Source organism: Centruroides vittatus, unplaced genomic scaffold (assembly GCF_030686945.1).
Source record: "Centruroides vittatus isolate TY-2023 unplaced genomic scaffold, ASM3068694v2 contig_717, whole genome shotgun sequence".
Taxonomy (NCBI): domain Eukaryota; kingdom Metazoa; phylum Arthropoda; class Arachnida; order Scorpiones; family Buthidae; genus Centruroides; species Centruroides vittatus.
The window spans coordinates 1,211,245-1,219,880 of record NW_027122456.1 but is presented as its reverse complement, the minus strand read 5'-3'; the positions used below and the strand labels follow the sequence as shown (position 1 = coordinate 1,219,880).

Here is an 8,636-nt window from a genome sequence, read left to right as displayed (position 1 = left end):
TATTCTGTGTGAATTGAATTTTATCATTTTCTTACTATATCTTTACAAATATCAATTCAGTGATGGTAAATGCATATTCATGTATAGTACAGATTTCACCAAATTGATAGAATACTAAAAATTTATAAAATTGATGTTTCAATATTAATTTTATGGTCATTATTAGCACCTTGAATATTGGTCGTGGGTTAGTTAACCCAGATATTTTGTTCTCATCCCTCACTATTGGGTACCCTCAATCATTGATCTAACCGAACTTGTGATCGAGTGGAAAGGCCGATGCAGCTAAGACATTTATCTACTATTCTGCAGGTGATGTGGAATCAAATCTGGATATGAAGAATTTATGGATGATCCATTACTCATGGATGGACTTAACCAAACCTATGATGGGCATGGTAAAATGCCCTCTTAATGCTTGTAGGATAGAGAGTTCAAAATTAACAATAAATATGATTATACTAAAATTGATTTTTAAAAAAACAAATTGCATTTTACTAATTAGAAATTAATTTTCAGAGCACGCCACTCCAATTTATAATTTTAAAATCATTGACTTAGTTAAGATGATCATTGTATAAATTGAAGTTGAAGAAAAATGTTCAGAAGAGAGCATTTATTAAGCTTTGAAAGAAATATAACTTTATATAAATTATTATTTACTATACTTTTGTATTGATAAATGGTAAATTTACACTGTTCAACATTCACAGGAAAATGAAATACTAGCAAACAACCTACTAGATTAAACTTTTTCTATTTAATGTCTTATGTAGAATGACAAATTGGGAATTTAATGTCAATGAAAAGTTACTTGTAACCTGGACAACATAAAATATATTCACATTCTGAACACCATCAATGAAAATGGATTACAAAATTTCTTTGTATACCAACTATTAGGTGAAAAATCCAACAGAACCAAGATTTTTCTAGCCAGTTCCTGGCTAACAAGTCAATGGACATGACACTGAATTTATGCAAAAAGTTTCTCATTAACTTCCTATACAAAATGATAGGAAAAGTTCAGAAGTTTGGAACTAGATACTTCCAAAAGGGATCCCTGGATTTGAATGGTAGAATTGCAGATGTGCAATGAATTCCTTTTATCTATCGACACCTAATTCATTCAAGTCTAGCTAGGTGAAGTTCAGCTAACAAAAATTTCCCAAGCTTAATATATACAGTAGTCACCACCATTGGCGTAGCCAGGATTTTGTTATGGGAGGGGCCTAGTAGAGGCTGTAATTTTCTGGGAGGGGCACCAGGTTAACTGGGGGGCCGTGCTGTAATTTTCTGGGAGGGGCACCAGGTTAACTGGGGGGCCGGGCTGTAATTCTCTGGAGAGTAGCACCAGATTAACTGAGAGGGAGGCGTGCCCACCCATGCCCCTTCCTGGCTACACCCATGGTCACCACTGAACTTAGACCAGGCCGCAGTTAACCTGTCATTCAATAAATAGGTTTAAAAAAAGTAGCTTTGATTCATTGCATGAATGTTTTACATAATTTAGAACAAATATACAGTAATTAATCTTTATTTTTGCTAAATATCAACTTGATATCTTGCAAGGTTAACAAAATTGAGCCAGTCAAACTTGAGTCAGAGGCATCATGAAACATAGATGACATATGTTCATTTGACATGGGTGACACAGCAGTCACCCATGCCAAATGAACATAGACCAGCCGATAATTTGCATTTAAATAATGTTACAATTGCAGTATTTCTGAAACAACTGATTATTTTAGCCTGCAGTAATCCTGTGAATGATCCCTTTCTCATTTTATTTACGAAACTTTGCATTTTGTCTACAATGACCAGCAGAAAAGCTGTTTCAGAAGATTTAAGGAATGCTATCATTGCTAAACAAAGTTGTGGCATGTCTGAGAGAGCTATTAGAAAAGAGCTAATGCTAAGCAAGACAACAGTGCCCCAGATTATTGTTTATTACACTAGCCACGGTCATGTTACATCTAAGAAAGCTGCTGGACATCAGCGAAAAACTTCAAAAGTTGACGATAGGAGTTTTAAAAGAATCGTAAAAAACAACCGCCGTGCCACAGATAGTGAATGTAACTATAATATGGAACGATTCAACTGGAAAGAATGTATCTGTTTCGACAACATGCAGGAGACTGCAAGAAATGCATTTCCAGTTCTATGCTGTACGTGAAAAACTTTTGCTAACAGCACATCAAAAGAAGAAACGGTACAGTGAGTTAAAGAACATCTTTCGTGATCTGAACAAAAGTGGCATGAAATTCTGTGGTCTGATAAATCAAAGTTTGAATTATTAGCAACAGACAAAAACAAAGGTGTCATTCGATCTTCCAGTCAAGCTAATGAGCTATCGTTGTTATACCGCTCAGTGAAGTTTCCTGTCAGCTTCATGGTTTGAGGGAGTATGAGCGCCAATGGTATGAGTCAGTTGACATTTGTTGATGGAACACTTTCTTCAGAGCAATACATTAACATTCTACAACAATATTTACTTCTGTCCATAGCAAAGCTATATACAAATAGAATCTGCATTTTCCAACAGGATGGGGCCACATGTCATACAAACAGAAAAACAAAACAGTGGCTTGCAGAAAAGAACATAGAAGTTCTTCCTTGGCCATCCAACAGCACCAATTGAGAATGTATGGAACATTATGAAGAGATGTCTGCGAAAAACATGCCCTCGGACAGTTGAAGAACTAAAAGCTTCCATCTTAACTATCTGGAATTCCATAATGGCAGACGAATGTGAACACCTGGTCAACAGCATGCCGAAACATATGGAAGGTGTTTTGGCCGCAAAGGTGATGCAACAAAATATTAGACATGCAGTGATCTATGTTCATTGACGGGGGTGACGCAGTGGTCTACATTTTTTGATGCCTCAGACTCAATCTTGTTAAACCTACAAGATATCATTTAGAGAAAAATATTTCTATTCGACTATACATACATAGATGAGTCTAGCTGATTTGTCCCTTCACACGCTGATATCTTGTAGTACGAGACTCTTATACTACAAGATATCAAGTTGATATTAGCAAAAATAAAAATTAATTACTGTATATTTGTTCTAAATTATGTAAAACATTCATGCAATGAATCAAAGCTACTTTTTTGAAACCTATTTATTGGATGACATGTTAACTGCATCCTGGTCTAAGTTCAGTGGTGACTACCATATTGTAGATATTCATGGATCCATACATCTCAAACAGAATTTTATGCAATAATAGAAATCTTTAAAACTTCAAATTTCATCTTTTGACTTATCCACATATTTAATGGTTAAGAAAGTTTTGGCATATTTGATCATGTGCTTTATTATAACTGGAGAGATGAATGGATGAAATCTGTAATCTTTATTAAAGAATATTAAGGGAAATTTTAATTTCATAATGTCCACACCTTTATCATCAATTCCTAAGCACTTTTACTTAACTCTGCTGCTATTGTATTGTAATTGTGTCAAATTTGGACGTCAGGTTTTTTCTTTTCTTTTTTTTTTTTTTTTTTTAAATTCTCTACGTTTGAGACCAACTGAACCCAAAAAAGTCAAAAGACTGGAAAAAAAATTTGTGGTTGTGTGGGAATGTTGGTGTCTATTTCGTTTCATATTTCAGCATGGGGCAAAGATTAAGAAATGAAATTTGGCATGCTCACTTGAATATAACGGGCATTTGTGCTATAAAATTTTGGAGTGGGAGGACAGAGGGAGTCACGTGTCTTATCTTGAGTGGTAACTAACTTATAACTGACTCTACTCATTATTGATATTTACAATATTTTTAAAAACTCATCTCTGTCCTCAAAATTAAGCCTTTTTTTGCCTTGTTATTAAAATTATTTTTATATTATTAATTATTATAAAATCTCATAACAAGACACTACACACAATTTTAACTTTTAGGTAGGACGCATCTTTTGCATTCACTTTTGGAATCCAACTGATCCAAGTTTACTCTGATCGTTCAAATCGTGAATATGAATGAACTATAGAGATCTGATCAATCTCCATCCACGTATGAAAACACCATCTAGGATTGACTGGATTGCTATCAAACTAATCCGTGAGGAGGGTAGGATCCTTCAAGTTCGATAAAAAAAATTAAAGATGGCAACCTCCATAGTTAGGGTGTGTTTGGAAATTGTAACTGGTGTTAGAGGTAGTTACCTGAATAACCAACCGCGTTTAAAATTCACTGTTATGATGTAACCAGTTGTCCTGCGGTACCTACCAAAGTAACCACGGTGACAAAGCGGTTACAGCAGTTCTATTGAATTACAAGGGGGTGGCGGACACATTGTATTGTGTGACAAATGTGGTGTGATTTTAAAAATTTCAAGAAATTTAAAACATTATTCTGTATCCACGACACAAAGCGGTGACCAAGATCAGAAAGCCATGTCGTTCCAGATTTCAGATGAGGCAAGACAGTATGCGCCGAAAAATAAAGATGTTTTAAACGCTCCTTGATATATTATTCAAGATAAATATTCATCTAAAAGAGTAAATTTGCAATTGAAAAATTGAATTTAACCAATAACTTAGAAATTTAGAGTATTATTTTCTATGAATGACCAGCAAATGCTACGAAATTATTGATTTCACAGTATAAACTAAACAAAGATAAAATTTTTCTCTGATACTTGTTAAAAAATTCTACAAGTTCATTTTCATCTTTAGATGAACATGTCGAATCATCGTCATATGATTCTGAATCGATATTCGAGAGCAATGACAAAATATCGTCTCCTCTCGACTTTCCGCCATGTTGAACACAACAAAGTAACCAGTGTTTAAAAATGTGCCAATCACCCGGAATAACCAGCTATGACCGATGACGTCAGTCACCACTACCAAGGGGTTATCGGTTAGAATTTCCAAACGCGCCCTAAGGAACCAAGACCACGCACAAAGGGTCTCTAGCATTATTCCTACAAAATTTCATTACTTTTGCAGTGATGGTTTTTCTGTCCGATCTGGGATTTAAGGTAAATGTTTAAAAAAATTTCCAATTTTTGATCAAATAAATGATTACCCTATAACTTTGCAACCATTAAACTGGGGACTTCAATAAACACTCTTTGCAAAGAGGTTTTTCAACACGGTTAGAATGATGTATATATAGTTATCAGCTGCTCACTGTGTTCCAAGCTACAGGCTTCAATGTATACTGAAAGAACTTATCCCGTAACATTTTAAAGTTTAGTTATACTGTCATTAAGAGTAAGATGCTCAAAAAGCTAAAAGCCAGTCTGCTTTCTTCAGACTTGATGATGTGTCTTTGCCAAATTCCGTCAACTATATGTAATGCCTTGTACAGGCCTCCAACAACAAATACTGTATACTGAAAATTCTGAATACACTTCTGCGAGTATTTTGTATAGGATACTAGGGTAGCCATTTTAAGGCACTTTTGTGGCATTACCTGCCATGTGCAATCGTACCACAACTGTGATCGTTTACATACATGTTCCAGACAAAACTATACGCTGATATTTTCAGTAATCGGATGCATAACTTTTTTGTCAATTAGTGTAATAAGAAACTAGCAGCAAATCAGAAATAGAATCCAAATGATTGAGGAGGTAAAGACCAACTGGTAACATTCTATGAGCGGGGAAGGGGGGTTATCCCCCAAACGATAGGCCGCCCTATTGTGGGTCTAGCCCAGGGGTAGGCAGTTTGTCAAGTGAGAAGAGCCAAATTGTCATGGAAACAAGATACCAAAAGTAGAGCCGCATCGACGCTTAACTGCTTGGCCGATCGCCGACCAACTGTGTTGAAGGACGCCCCTAGGGCGCGTTACAGGCATTCCGTACAATAATAAATTCCTATTACAAATATACTGAATTATTTATATTGTTATTGGCAATTGGCCAAATGAATAATAACAATTTATACTGTTAATGTAAATAATAATTTATATTGTTAATTTAAATGTGCGAAATACGACACACGACAGGGGCGCCTCTAGTGGCCGTTTTCGGCATAACGTTACACGGACGGACACGCGTTCAATAGGTTATATATGTTATGGACAAAGTGATTAATCGGGCATTATTCATAATGCCCGTTCATTATGAATGACGACCAAAAAGGAAGGGGCAATGTAATAAATATTGAATAATTTATCAAATTGACCGGTCATTATGAATACTGCTATCACCTAATCGGGCAAAGTGATAATAGTAAGTTGAGGAATGATCATCCGACATACGCTAGCTAATCGGCACTCAGTTGCGTGTGTGTATCGTGTTTAGTACCGAATTTCGCCATGGGGGACCCGGGATCGAGTCCGGACGGGTCGAGAAATCCCCAGGAATTTTTCGGGGGGTGATTCGTCCGGATATGTTGGTCCCCGTCCCTCACCACCCGGCCGCCCCATTGTGGGCTTGGCCGAACCCATAATGGGCTTACTATAAGAGGCCCTCTTAGTGCCCACTGGGCGGAGAGTTACAAAAAAAAAAAGTACCGAATTTCAAATTTGATTAAAAAAACCTCCACTTATTTCATTTAGAAATATTTATTTTTTGTGAATTATTTCAAAGTATTTTAAAAAGAACATGTAATCTGTTAAAATTAAGTACTATTAACTATGTTAATTAAGTGGCAAAATTTTACCTCTGTGCACCATCTTAGCGGTGGTCGCGATTGTTTGTGCTCTCGACGGATTTCTGTCGGAGGGGAGCCACCGGCAGGCCGCCGATTGTTTAACGTTACTAGATATTGATACATACTAGTTATTGATACGTGTGTTCAAGAACTACCGTGAATAGATAACTAGTGACGTTAAACAATCCGCGGCCTGCCGGCGGCTCCCCTCCGGGAGGAATCTGTCGAGAGCACAAACAGTTGCGACTGCCGCCAAATTCGGTACTAAACGTAATATGCACGCGCAACTGAGTGCCGAGTGGCTAGCATATGTCGGATGAGTTTTTAGAAATATTGTAAATATCAATAATGAGAAAAATTTTAAAAGTTCGCTCCAATTTGAGATATGACACGTGACTCCCTCTACCTCTTCACTCTCGTATTTTTCCGTGTTTTATACATAACATCCGAGAAAATAACACAAATGGAAGTTATAACTACTCTACTAAAGCCTTCCGACTAGCACATCTCCTGCATAGGCCCTCTAATTCTCCTTAAAACCCTATCTTGACTGCAGTTACTTCAGTGTAACGGCCATTAAAATAAAATTCCTCTTATAAAATACCTTGGCTTTATGAAATTGTCATTCAAAGAAGCAGGAAATAAAAAAAGAAAAGAAAGTAAATCTTGTGAAGGGCAAATGCCCTTTTGGCATCTTCCAGTAGACTCCATTGTCTTAACGCCCTCGGAATGACGAGTGTTTTTAAAAAAATTAATTTCTATTTAGTAGCTATAAATCCTATTGTTTACAAAGATGTAAAAATAAGATAGAGGTTGAATAATCTTTTAAAAATATCACGAATTAGTAAATCGTGATGTTATGTTATTGAGCAATCACGATTTTAATGCAGAACACCTCAAAAAAATCGAATATATTTAATATATTAAAAATGCGTAAATTTAGGGGGATAAATAAGATCGAAAGTAGACTATCTTATTAATATAATAATCATTTTTCAGTAGTAGTAGTTAGAATAAACGAATGTTTATTTTAACTACTACTATTGTACACGTGCCAACAAATCTTTAATCTGGTCATAAATTTTGCGATATCTTGATGCAGATCTTTGGCTTCCTCACTCGGTATTACAAGCATCAAAACACGGTTGTTACACTAGACGTTTCTAAATGACCGTTTTTCTGTACACGTCTGGAACCCAGCTTAAATTAGAATTACTGCCAAAATTTCAACAATAATCTTCCGACACAGTTAAATATAACTTTGTTGCGAAAATGGCCCGAATACGGTTACACACTGTGTTGAAAGATAATAATGAATCATTCTTCTCGGTGTGATTAAACTAAGAATTTTTTTTTTTGGACTCGAAAATACGAAGAAAAATAAAATAAAATTTCAGGAAATACTTGTGAAGTCTTTAATGCAGGCTTTGTGTTACAAATTATTCATTTCATTGCACTTTTTGTACGTTATTTATAAAAAAATACAAAGACAATGTTTAAAAAAATCTAGCAACGAGTAGTTGCATAACTTTCCCGGCAAGGAAGTTAAAATTATGTATGGCGCCACCTGTTATGAGATCTTGTTACAAAATTTTTATATTATTAATTATTACAAAACGGCATAAAGCTTAATTCTGAAGATTGAGACGCGTTTTGTAAGAAAAAAAAAATTGTAAATCCTAATAACGAATAAAATCTTCATTAAGTCCGACTCCAATTGAGATACAACACGACCCCCTGTATCTAACCACCCTCTCGACCTCTAACCACCAAAATTTAATAGCATCAATACCCCTAATACCCAAACATCTCTACAGAATTTCAGAAATTTTTGAGAATAGGCACAGGAGTTATTAAGCTTCAAAGTATAGGAACAAAACGGTGTCCTTCTCCACACACCCTAAGATCCATACAGGGAAAAAACTTCGATTTTTTTTTTGCATTTTTCGAAGCTTTTTTTTAAGTCCAAAAATATGAAAATCTTGCAGGGGTCACGATTTGACCGATTGCCATA

At 35.6% G+C, this 8,636-nt stretch overlaps 1 long non-coding RNA gene across 1 annotated transcript in view; it reads right to left on the bottom strand.

Moving 5' to 3' along the window:
* Window positions 1-8,636, bottom strand: part of LOC136980673 (uncharacterized) — a 30,604-nt gene that overhangs the window by 10,466 nt on the left and 11,502 nt on the right. The gene's annotated exons all lie outside the window — the stretch shown is intronic.